Below are 12,589 nucleotides of genomic sequence, written 5' to 3'. Positions count from 1 at the left end.
GTCCTTTTGGATGAAGCACTTGATGGCGGGTCATGCAGCTGATCCTTTGCCACTCCAGTTTATCATTGTAACTCAATCTTGAAAATGACTCAGTTCATCATTTCGCAACGATGTCATCACTATCACTGACATGAGCCATCTTGAACGAACTTATGCTAATCATAAATCTATCGATCATACATCTATCGATTAGATTTATGATTCAAAAATTATAAAAGTAGGGTAGAAACATGTGGATAATTTATCCGGCTGAACAAAACGTGCATTTATCAAACGGTTCGTTTTCCACAGACCTTATTTCGAGCTATTTTCCAAAATCCTATGGAGAAATACCATTGCTTTTTTGCCGAGGGAACCAGCAGCTTCCTTCCGGGTTTTAGGACGCGTCACTGCACCACTATAACACACATGCATAAACTTCACAGCAGGCGGAACTTGTCATAAAGCCCACCCATTTAGAGGGAAGATATGATTGGTCAATTGTGTTACTATAGCTGGCCCTCTGTGAATGTACAGAGGGACCAACAAGCTCTCCCGTCTTCACATAACTCGCAGAGACAGCATTTAACCATTCACATTCCAACAGAAACTGAAGAGGCAGATTCAAAGGATTTATTTCTTTGGAAATGTTATTTTAAATACAATTAAATCAAGTTATTTTGGTAAAACTCATATATGATTTTTTCATAGAGGGCCTGACAGCTCGCCACTGCGATCGAGTCGGTGGGGCCTATGGGGATCTTCCAATTAAAGTGATGTTTAAAACTCAGTTAATGGGGCTCATTCACTGGCGCTTCCACAAACAACAACCAACATAATTATTACATTCAAATGAAGTACATTATTCAAGTTTACATTAACTTTGGATAATAACACGGGAGAAATAACGGGAGCCTCTCTTTTCCTCTCTCCCTCTCTCTCTCCTGACAGCCAGTCCCTATCCGTCTCATGCAGCTCACTGATCCAGTAGGGGTGTAACGGTTCACAATTTTAGTTGAACAATGCCGACAAGCGGCTTTGGTTCGGTCCACCTGTCCTTGTCCGTCATCCTTGAACGTAACTGCGAAACCAAAATGTTCCCAAACCGGAGACTTCAATGATGCTGGAGGATTTTTGTGCTCAACTTTATCTGCGTTCGCCATTTCGACAGTTCCTCAAATTACTGACTACATTTGAACGCATCCCTGTGACCAGCTCTCATAGTATGCCTCTCGTCCAATGAAATTACTTGGTCGGTCTAATATATATTAGAATATTTTTAGTACGAATACTTATACCGTTACACCCTTATGATCCAGTAATGAGTGACCCGACAGTGAAGAATAAACATATTTATAACTAGTTTAGCTTGTTCCAGAGGTAGATAAAATAGCTAAGTGTGTTAGGTCTAACTCTTGTGTGTGTTGCTCCGCTCACCGGTCCGTCACAGCGGGTGGAGCTGCAGGATTTCTGCTTCACACACGTTCCAAACAAACCAAATGTGGGACAAGGAGTATGTTTGTGTGGGACAATGTGGGACACCCTCTCAACAGCACCCCCCCCGGATATTTTTAAAATGTATATTCTGTTTCATTTAGTTTATTCAACAGCATCCAATAAACAATGCAGATAAAAACGTAACAAATATATAACAGAGCAGTGGTAGTGTGGTGTGAATTACTCTCATTGGTTAACACTTGACCAGCACCCGCCGTGTGTTACAGTTTGATTTACAGCAAACACAGCCCCGTGCTGATAACCTTCCCTGCTTTCTCAACAGCCATTGGATGAAAACCGTTTTAGCCAATCAAAATGAAACCAAAAGTGGTCAAAAATGCAGTGCAGTCCCATCTGGTCACCCTACCGTCAGCCAATAAATCGTTTAATCATACCCTTTTTTTTTCTTTTTCTTTCATTTTTAGGGGGGGCCACAGGGGGGTCCAAAGTCAGAGTTAGGGGGGCACTTCCCCCCTGGCCCCCCCTAGAACCGCCCCTGCATATATTCTCTTGTAGAGTTGTATCAAATTGAAAGTGCCCTTTCAATAGAGTTACATTTCATAGGTATATACAGGGTGGATACATCTGTTTTTACCTTTTCTGTGATTGCTTGGTAAAAAAACCTGAATATCTGAGACAAATAACACGACATACTGTGAGCATGGCTTTGGCTTTTACTTTGTAGATGGAGTAAACCAGACTAGGAGGTGTCATCATGAGAAAAAAACAAAAACTGGGAGGATTTGATTGGTGGTGTCAAAAGAAGTTGTGATTTCATTGCGGAAAAAGGAACGATTCCGAATATAGCCTTTGACATGTTATCCTGTCCACTTTTTCATATTAAAAAAAACACATCTAATAGGTCGTCACCCACATCAGCTGAAACGGGGCATTTAGGAAGTCGTTTGGAATGCTGTCATATCGTCCTGCAAGTTAGAATGACTTGACGAGTGGTCCTCCACCCTGTCAGTCTCTCTCTATAGCTACTCCTTCACTTCAGGTAATTACAGTGCTGCAGCAGCAGCGTGGTCAGGAGAAGGTGAGGCCCACCACTCCAGGGGAAGGCACATGATCCATTAGCTGGGCACCAGGCTTCACGGCCCATTCCTCATTCACATTTGTCTTTCCCTAAAACCCCTCCGCCCCCCCCCCAATCCCTCTCTGCTTCAGACATCTTGCATCCTCTCTTGCTCCATCAAAAACACAGAAATGAGCACATGCAGCAACATAAATCTCCTTAAAAACAAATGTTTACTTTAGCGCTCCACATCGCTTTTTCGCCTCGCATACATGAAAAGCCCAGTAGCCACAAGCTGGTTTGTGCTCTAACTGAATCATTCACTATGGCAGACTTCACCCAAACAGAGCTCAGCTGCGTGAAATTCAATAAAAGCAAATGTGATATATTTTTCAGATGCTGATACTGTTCAAGTCCAAGTAACATAACGGGTCCACCGAGAGATGCAGCCTAATGGCTTCACGCAGCTCTCATGTCTCTTTTCATTTGGTCTGCAATGTCATGATGACAAACACAGAGACAAACACGGGAAGAATCAACAGCAGAATATGCCAGTCATCGCTGCTCCTATAGCTCTTAATGGATGAAGAAATATTCAACTCCTAATGAGGGAAACAAGTGACAATCACACAGGAAGCAATGACTCATTCCACTGACAATTTTCAGAAACAATTACACTCAGGATCGTGTGCACTGCTGCCACTCAACCCTCTGTTACACCGAGTGACTCATCCTGTCTTTTGTCCTGACACGAGTCTCACAGGTGTAATTCTTGGAGCCTCCTTTTTACCAAAGACTCGTCTACAGACGAAAATAAAAAGGTTAATTCCTGTAATGACCTTCTCCACAACTAATGGGTAAATCCATTACCAAAGCAAAGACAGGCGCTGGAAACAAAGCCAGTTAGGCTGCAGCTGCGTGTCACGTAGTCCAGTTAACGCCTCAGTGCGCACTGATCGAGGACCCCTTCCTGCTGGTAAAGGAACACATGTTACTTCCCCTGCAACTTCTGTCCCCGATTGGCTGACTTGCCATCAGTCTGAAAACTCATTGATATTCATATTTTCTTTCTAATATTTTTTGTATTGACTTCAGCCTCCAAATATTGATATTAGATTCAACAATTGTTTGCGTACATTCTCTATTCATGTTTATCCGATTTGTCCCATTTCACAATTAATGACAAAGAAAATGTAAATGATAGCAATAAAAAAAATATGAGTAATTAAGGATTGATCATTTCTTAATAGATAAATAACTGAAATATAATGTGACCACCCAGTTTTTTTCTGCGTGACATAAATTATTTCAATTTATAATTAGCTGTGTCTTCTCGTTTTTATAATATGTCCATCTGTGTATTTAAATGTGGGCACTGTGCGTTAATCACTCTCATAATAGCCTTTTGACCTTTTAGGCAATCAAAAATGAAACATTAATTCTTCAACCAAATCTTATAACATGTTTGTATGGTTGTGTGTGGTGCTGTAACCGTGGCTACAAAGTGTCTCATAAAGTCTTCGGTCCATTCCCCACTACTGTAAAATGAAGTTGAACCCTGTTGTGAAAATGAAAAGTCTGAACCGGCACTTGGTGCTGCAATCTTAAAGACAAATCAACAAGTACGGCCGGGCCACCTATATACGTGAACCACTCCATGAATTAAGACCAAAGGGAAATGTAAGCAGATTAAATGTCCTCCACATGCAGGACAAAGACGACATATTGGGCACAGCAGGAACAATTGCCCTCTTTTCAACCTGGGTTCCTTCATGGAAATCTCTGGATTGATTGTATTCGGTAAAAGAGCCAATAATTGTTTTTCATGGAGTGACTGATGACCTCATTGCATATATTCGTACAATATATGCATGTGTATGAATATATGTATGCATTTCGAACACATGTGACTATGAGAAATGATAGCCGTGTGCTTTCATCTTTCCTGCTGCTCGCTGTTTCTTGTTTCTATTGCTATCCTGTACAGGAGAAATCAATTCTGCTGACCCTAATCTAAAAGCATGACATGAGGATTAATAACCTGCCTGATATGGAATATGCACAACTTTCTGTCAGCCAGATGAATAGGCTGCAGTCCAATTGAAATAACACGAGGGGCTCTTTAATCATTGGGTCAAGGAAAATAAAAAAAATCTCCTTGTTCCATTCAACTCATGCAAGATATGAGACGAGAGCTCAGGTTTACAGGTGGTAACAGCATCCAAACCTAATACATAACCTTATTCAAAATGTAAAGTTATATCTACTAATGAGTCATGGTATACAGTATACCTCTGTCTACCAGAGAGAGACCAGTGTGCTTTACAAGATTCTTTTTAAATACAAAATAAAATAATGTAATGGACACTTTTTGGAAATCCTGAAATTTGTTGACCGATGATGAATTGATTATTTAGATAAATAGCGGTCAATTAATCATGAAAATAATCTTTAGCAGCAGCCCTGTAAAATGAGGCAGATCAGAGTAGGTTTTGGGGAAAGAAAACAAAAACAAAGATGGTGACCTTGCCCAATAGACATAACAATTGGAACAATGGTTCATTTAAAAAAACGGAACAAGATTAATTTTACGTTGCTCTGTGTACGTGGCTCCCGGTTTTTAGATGATAGTGTGAAGTTTAAGTGCACACGGACATAGTTTGTAGAAAATCATTTTGTTGCTCCTCTCCAGTCAGCAGCTCAGCACCGCTTCTCGTGGACAGCTCCGATTGAGCCCAGCCTCAGTTCCTCTGCTCAGTCCTGAGGTTGTGAGCTTCAGTTTGTTTCTCTAACACACAAGCTGTTTTTCCTCCGGGGAGCAGGTTGTATAATCACCCAGGAGAAGTGCTGAGGCTTTACATCACCAAAGAGAGTATCCTAATAAAACTTGTAAATGTGCAATCCTTGATGTTAGCACTACTAGTGTGGGTAAATGATAAACTGCTGTAGCACACGTTGGTTTAGCGTAACAAAGGCCTGGCTTCATAAAAGGGCAGTTGATATGTTGACTTTATCCAATGTTGTGTTGGCCATACTGTAGGAAGATGAATTGTTTGTGCATAATTAGAAAGTAAGGAACTTATTTAAAGATATTGCTCAGAATTTAATCGCAATTGAAGTCTGATTATTTTTGCCTTTAATGAGTTATGATGCAGCTCTTACGTGCCGGCTTTGAGTGTTTTTAAACATCTCATGGATAAAATACATACAAATAAATGACTTACTATATATGATCTACTTTTGTTTGAATAGTGTGGAACAGTTTATGTAAGATTTTTGAATTTTTGTTATGGCTTGTGGCAATAGAGGTTTCAACGTATTATTCTTAAACATACATATTGTTTTTTTGTTATTGTTCCCTATATTCCATTACCTATTTGCTGAATTAGTCCCCGATGGGTATGACCTCTTTCTATTTCACAGTGACGTTTAAGATAATTGGGAGCAAGATATTTCTCTCTCCGCTGTTCCAGGAAATGTCAGTCAGCATTAGCATACTCATTTATAGAGTGTTACAGCTGTCCCTGGCTGCTACCTGCTGACCCTCGCTCTGCACACACCCAGCCACCCCTTTCAAGGAGGGTTATCACAACCATTATGAGAAATGACTCCTAAAAAAACCTGATGTGACACATTATCTCAATATTAAAGGAGTTTGAGAGAATACTAAGTTTGGATTATTCATCAAGGTATGAAAGGGTAAGGAGCTGCCAAGTTAAGCTAAATGCCACTGTCAATCAAGGCATGAGTCACTTTTGACTTCAAAGGACATTTCACCTGAATCGTGTCAGTATTTATAGAAACACCAGGGTCCCAAAAGGGACTTATAACCCCTTATGTGAGACAGGGATTTTCTTCGGAAACTGGTAGATGGTCCATGGAAAACATAATGGGTTCATTAACTCTGCATGAGTGTTTACAAGTGTGTGAGTGTGTGGCAGTTTACCTATCAGTCTGACACCTCTTACCGTGTGTGTGGGCACATGTGCATATTAATGCTTATGCATGCAGACACGTGTGATCACACATTCTAATTTTCCCTGCTAGCCCATTAGGGATGTGAGATGAGGAGTGGTAGCTAGATAAACCACAATGGCCCTGCAAGATATATATTATTCTCTATTAGACCCCTTTAAATAAAGGGAAGAAAGCTTTGAATTCCCTCCTCACTTTTCATGAATAAAGGATGAGGTGTGTTTGAATGAAACCGTGTCCTTTCTCAGTGTCCTTTCTCAGTGTCCTTTCTCAAGTTCGCTAAATGGCAGACACGGCGATAGTCCCGTCTACGAGCTAACTGCTACTAATCTGATGGTGGGACGTTACTAGGCCAAGCTTGTCCCTGTATCGTCTTTTAACAAAGGCTTCTTCTGCGGGGGCTTCAGATGGCCTAAATGTCCAGTATCAAACCGGGCACCGGGTAAAGCAGTAGGTATAACTCGAAGGTCTTAGATAGCAGCCACAGCTTCTTGCTTTCTGCTCGCTGGAACTTGATTTGTGGCCATCGTTCCTTTACGCTGCGGTATAAACAAGCCGAAGAAATGCTACCCTGCAACTTGAGAGAGTAATGTGGTCATCTCTGCAACACAAAGGTCACTCTCACATTTCTCACCAAGTGGTAAATCAGGTCTTGGTATTGTATACACACTTCTACATTTACTGGTTTGTGGGTGTGCATGCACTTCACACATATCATTGAATTGGTCACTGTCATTAAATAGTTACGTAAAAGGGAATGAGGACATATGGGATATGTTTCTGAGCTGTACAGAAGACGACTCTTGGGAAAGACTAAACCAAAGGGTAGTGCCAGTCACAGCTCAAGCCCAGGCGTCGTAGCACAAAGTCAGAGCCACGAGCGGAAGAGAGAAAGGCGACTCACTCAATGAGAGTCTGGGGCAAAGATAAGGGGAGAATTAGCAGTCAATTTGTGGGGAAATTAATCCGTTTTCAGCATGAATCACAACCCAACTCAACGCATTGTTCAAGGCAGTGAGCGCTCCTATCTCACGTCCCCAGATATTTGCAGGTCACTGCAGAGGAGAGGATTTCAATTTGGTCACTGATGTTGGATCAAGAGAGGAAACACACACAATAAGTCTTTGTTCCAGCAAGGGGATTTCTTTGCAACAAAGGGGTTGACTGGAAAATGGCACATATCATCTTGGGAGAATTTCCCTGCTGCCAATGTGCACCACGCGTCTTTTATAAGTTGCTTTTTATGAAGGGAAACTGAAGGCCACACAACAGCAAAACTGAACAAACTGTAATTGGAGCAGCCTCTATTTGATATTGAACATTTAATCGCAGATCATTAATGCGGTGCCATTTAAAAAGCCTCAGCATCCCCGGAATATAGAGAAGGTGACATTTAAAAAGCCCCCAGTTCTCCACCGACACCAAATATTTTGCCAGTTGCTCAAATTAATTCACTGATGAGTTGCCTTTGGATACGAGCTGCACAACATAATACAGAAGGATTTTCTGAAATTGTTTTACACAAGGCAAGGTTATGTGAAAGCACCGTTGGCTTCAGCTTTCCTTGGCTGAACTAAAGGCTTTCAAATGATACTGCAGTAGCCTGGTTAATATTAGTGTGTGCGTTAGTGTGTGTTTGTCCATGTGGAATGGTTTTCCATTGTGATTGATATTCTTTATTCAGTGGCACATCACTGACCGCAGACCTTTCACCTACATTAACGGTATATTCAACAGCACCTCATACATTGTAAGTACACCATGGCTTCATATGGAATAGAAAAAGTATAGAGACGGCAATCTCTCCTTTGAGACAGGCAGAGCAACTGACTGCTGCTTCTCAATGTCAAAGCTCATGGCTGCTCTTCTTCTGAATCTTGCAGACTAAATCAGGAGGATATCTAGCCTTTGTTTAGCAGCCTTCATGCCATGCGCCATAATATAATGGTTTTTATTGTCATTCGTACATACAGTAGCTACAGTGTAGTTATGTCAATGGAAATTTGAGGTCACAGGCTCCTATAACAGTGCAACACAATAAACCGATAAAATAGTGCAAGTAAATCCATCCATCCATCCAGCCATCTTCTCCCGCTTATCCGTGGTCGGGTAGCAGTTCCAAGTAAATACAATAAAATAGAATAGAAGTAGTGCCATAAGAGTATATACAAGTGATACAGCATTTGTAAGTTGCAAACAGGTGAATGTTATGGATGTTATTAGTTCAGGTGTTTAACAGTCTTATGGACTGTGGGATGAAACTGTCCCTGAGTCTGGTGGTTTTAGTCCGGATGCTTCGGTAACGCCTGCCAGACGGCAGCAGACTGAACAGTTTGTGGCTGGGGTGATGGGGGTCTTTTGTAATCCTGAGGGCTTTTTTCCTGAACCGCTGGGAGTAAAGGTCCTCCATGGATGTCCGCTCCGTCCTGGTGATGTGCTGTGCAGTTTACACCACCCTCTGTAAAGCCTTACAATTGAGGGTGGTGCAACCGCTTGATAGCGGTAACAGTTGATAATAATGTAAAAGCTAAATGCTTGAACACTAGTGGGCCCTTCCTGTAAGTAATTTTCTTAATAAATTACTCCAATTATGTTGTGAAATCTTGAATCCATTTTCTTCCCCGTAAACCATGTTTGATCAGCCTCGTAACGCACACATCCTGCTTCACAGGCACACCACGCTATGTCCCTGACGCGCTTTGCCAAAAACAGTTAATTCTGCATTTTGTATGGAATATTTCCAGAAGCGGGTTAATTAAACATTTGATGCTCCCTTGATTATTACAGCATCAAATCAGTGTATGTACGACTGACCCCAAATCAACTACAGTGGCAATGTTTATCATGATCAATAAACATGTCAACTAGTGGCTAACTGATGTGTTTTTATTTGCTTCTAGTGTATAATGGAGCTTTATGGCATAGAGGAATTCGATTGATCAGGCTTTAGCTATTAGGCTAATACTTGCTTGTAGTCTTATCATATATCACGTAGTTGTGTATATGACAATAAACCTTCGAATCTTGAATTTCATTGAATCAAAGGATTTGTTGACAATATGACAAAAACAAACGATGGAGTGAATCCATTATTTTTTATTTTAAGATAACTTTTGCAGTCATCAATTCTCCTTCTCCATCGATGTAGGATGGATATGTGCAATGCGCCCTTTTTATCTTCGTCCCGCTTTGACAGGGAACAAAAACAAAATGCACAAAAGCTGTAACAAGAAGAGACATACAAAATAATTCACGGCACCTGCCTCCAGAGGCATTAGCCTCCATCAGCTTGCTGCTGAGTATTAAGTACAATTGATGGCCACACGTGGAAGAAGGGGAAAAAAACTCAACGACAACATACATGCAGTGCTCAAAGCCCATTTGCTTGATTTATGGGGCCCTTGCAGAAAACCTTTCACAAAGGTTTAATTAGCGTGCATTTAACACCGTTTTTCATGTTTAAAAGGTGATGAATTGTATAATTAAAGGGTTCACAATGTAAATCAATGGGGCAGAAAGAGAGAAGGTGATTACACAGAGCCCTGGTTGGTATCATGTTCCAACTTTCGTGGGAGAAGACTAACCCCACTGTGCCCAAACACTTGTTGACTGTATAATGAAATAATGTTGACACTGAAACACCTCCTGATAGAAAAACCATACCAATAGGTGGCTTTTATCACATTATAACCAAAAACTACAATTAAATAATTATATGCACCTTTATCACATAACCAATCTGTTAGGTGGGAGCGTTTAGTCCAGCAATATAGCATCTTCACATGTGTATCAGAGGGTCAATACAAAAACAGGCTCAAAAACTATTTAGTACAAGTATTCTGACTCAGTACTTTGGTCATTCTTCATCTTGCCTAATGACAACATTTCAGGATTCTGCCATGATGTGAAGAGTCTGCACCGTCCCATGTTTCCATCCCCAAACTGCATCTCCCTTTCAAAGCACGCTCGCGTTTTTTTCTATTCTCCCAGGATTTGTGACATTTTGGAGCTATGAAAAGCGGCAAATGCTGATGTGACAGACCTCATTTGCAGTCTCAGTCCCAGTGCTCTACAGACTCAAAGCCCGAGGTGTTCTGCTACTTGAGCATCCCAAGATAAAGCTCACTTTATCTTTAGGCCAGCCATCCTAGAGTTTCCTGGGATTGCCAGAACTGGCAGAGGCGGGCAGGGGGGGGGGGGGGGGGGCAGATGTGTGGTAATTGAGTTTGGAATGGGCTGTTTGAGGTGGAGCCGGCGCAATGCAGCTCAGTCATAGCTATCCTCCCAATTTTCTGTCTCTAAGGAGTTCTCGCCCCAGGGAGTGTGCAAGTGAGTGGAGTATGGCTGGCTGTTACTGTTGCGTAGAGTTACACATGACACAGGCTCCACTGTCATTGAAAGACTTTGTTTTCACTTAATTGTTGCCTACTGCAGGTACGCTAGGGAAATATTGTAGTTTATAACAGCATTTTACAAGTGTATATCTTAAAAGCTAGGCTAGTTGTTTCGCCCCAGTTTTAAGTATTTGTGCTAAGCTAATGTTTGCTCGGGGTAGCCTCATACAGAAAGCGTTTTCAAGCAAAAAGGAGTATTTAAAAAATGGTCAAAGCATTCCTATAACTGACTGATTCAACTCGTATTGAAACATGCAGCCAAAATGAAGCACACAAATGCACGAGGAAAAGGACTTGTTCAATAGTGAGTGACTTCCTGTGCCAGGGTAGACACACACAGTGACCCAGGTGACAAATACATGTGCAAGTCTATAATTGGATATTTTTTTTTAAGCCTCTTTTCTTCTTTTTTCCCCTTTTTTACTTACACTCTCCGGCTGTACAGACGTGTCCTGGCATGTTCTTAAAGGTGTGAGATTTGTATTGGCACCCGCCATAAAATAATGATGGATGCCCTGTACTATATCACCCATTCCTCTCTGTGTTCTGATGCCCAAGGCTGTAGGTGTGAAGCGTGGGTGGCTTAACACAGCAGACTACCGGGACAAAAAGCAAAAGAACATTCACCCAGAAAAAAAAGAAAAATCCTGACAAAGACATATAGCAGGAGTAACTGATAGAAGGTAGAGTCTTTACATATTTTGATCTTTTAGGTAAATGACACATGTAGCATTATTTCCCTCTATCACAAATCTACCAAAAATCTTCTTCTTTTTTTCCGCTCAGTTCTTTTCATCACACAAAGCCAAAAGCTCCAGCATTGTGTGATGCCGGCAGCAAAGGCAAATCCCATTACGGAACAATATAAATATGACAGAGCAACACTAGTTGAAGTATTACCAAGCAATAAGTTCACAGGAGGTCAATGTTGTTGAAAGAATACCATGATACAATCAACCTGAACACATAACAACCTTTTTTGAAGGCAATGAATAATGTCTGGTTTATCTGTAAATATCTACTGGATGGCATAGAGACAAAAACAAAAAGCTGAACTTCATAGCTAATGTATTCGCTCTTCTGATATACACAATCTCAGCTTTGACATTAATCCACCCACCTAGTTATGTCTTTATGATCAGCAAGCCTTCACCCAGACGCATACTGTATAACAGCTGGAAAAAAGCACATTGCAGACGTAAAGGGTAAACACAAGACATCAAATGAGTTCCAAACTGAGTAAACCCAAACACGCAACTAATTTAAATCAGAAAAAGTGTGTTTGTTTTTAACCAGCCTTTTTTTTTTTTTGCAATCACTGACTAGTACAGAAAGTAATTTGGTTCACATTATTCTCGGGAAAGCAGGCATAATTTGTCCCGCACTAAAAATCAACGAGGGCAAAGCTCAGAACTGTGTGCAAATTTGATTTCATGTGCTCCAGGGGAATTGAATAAGGCTGTTGATGGAAGTGGCACAGAAGGGGACGGGGATGTGAGAGTAGCCAGCCACTGTTTTTCTTGGAGGGGTTACAATTTAGAGGGCGGAGCAGATGGACGGCCAACAATCAAACAGCTGCTGTAATCAATTCAGCATGAGTGTTCATCATGAGTCTGTCTCGCTCGCAGAGTGGCACATAAAGACAGGGACAGAATGATCCAGATTGAAAGCTTGCTGCACTCGGATCATATTTCTTATTCAAATACATGTGTGTAATAGTGCATTA

This window comes from Pseudochaenichthys georgianus, chromosome 19 (genome assembly GCF_902827115.2).
Source record: "Pseudochaenichthys georgianus chromosome 19, fPseGeo1.2, whole genome shotgun sequence".
In the NCBI taxonomy this organism is placed as follows: domain Eukaryota; kingdom Metazoa; phylum Chordata; class Actinopteri; order Perciformes; family Channichthyidae; genus Pseudochaenichthys; species Pseudochaenichthys georgianus.
This window is presented reverse-complemented; position numbering follows the sequence as displayed.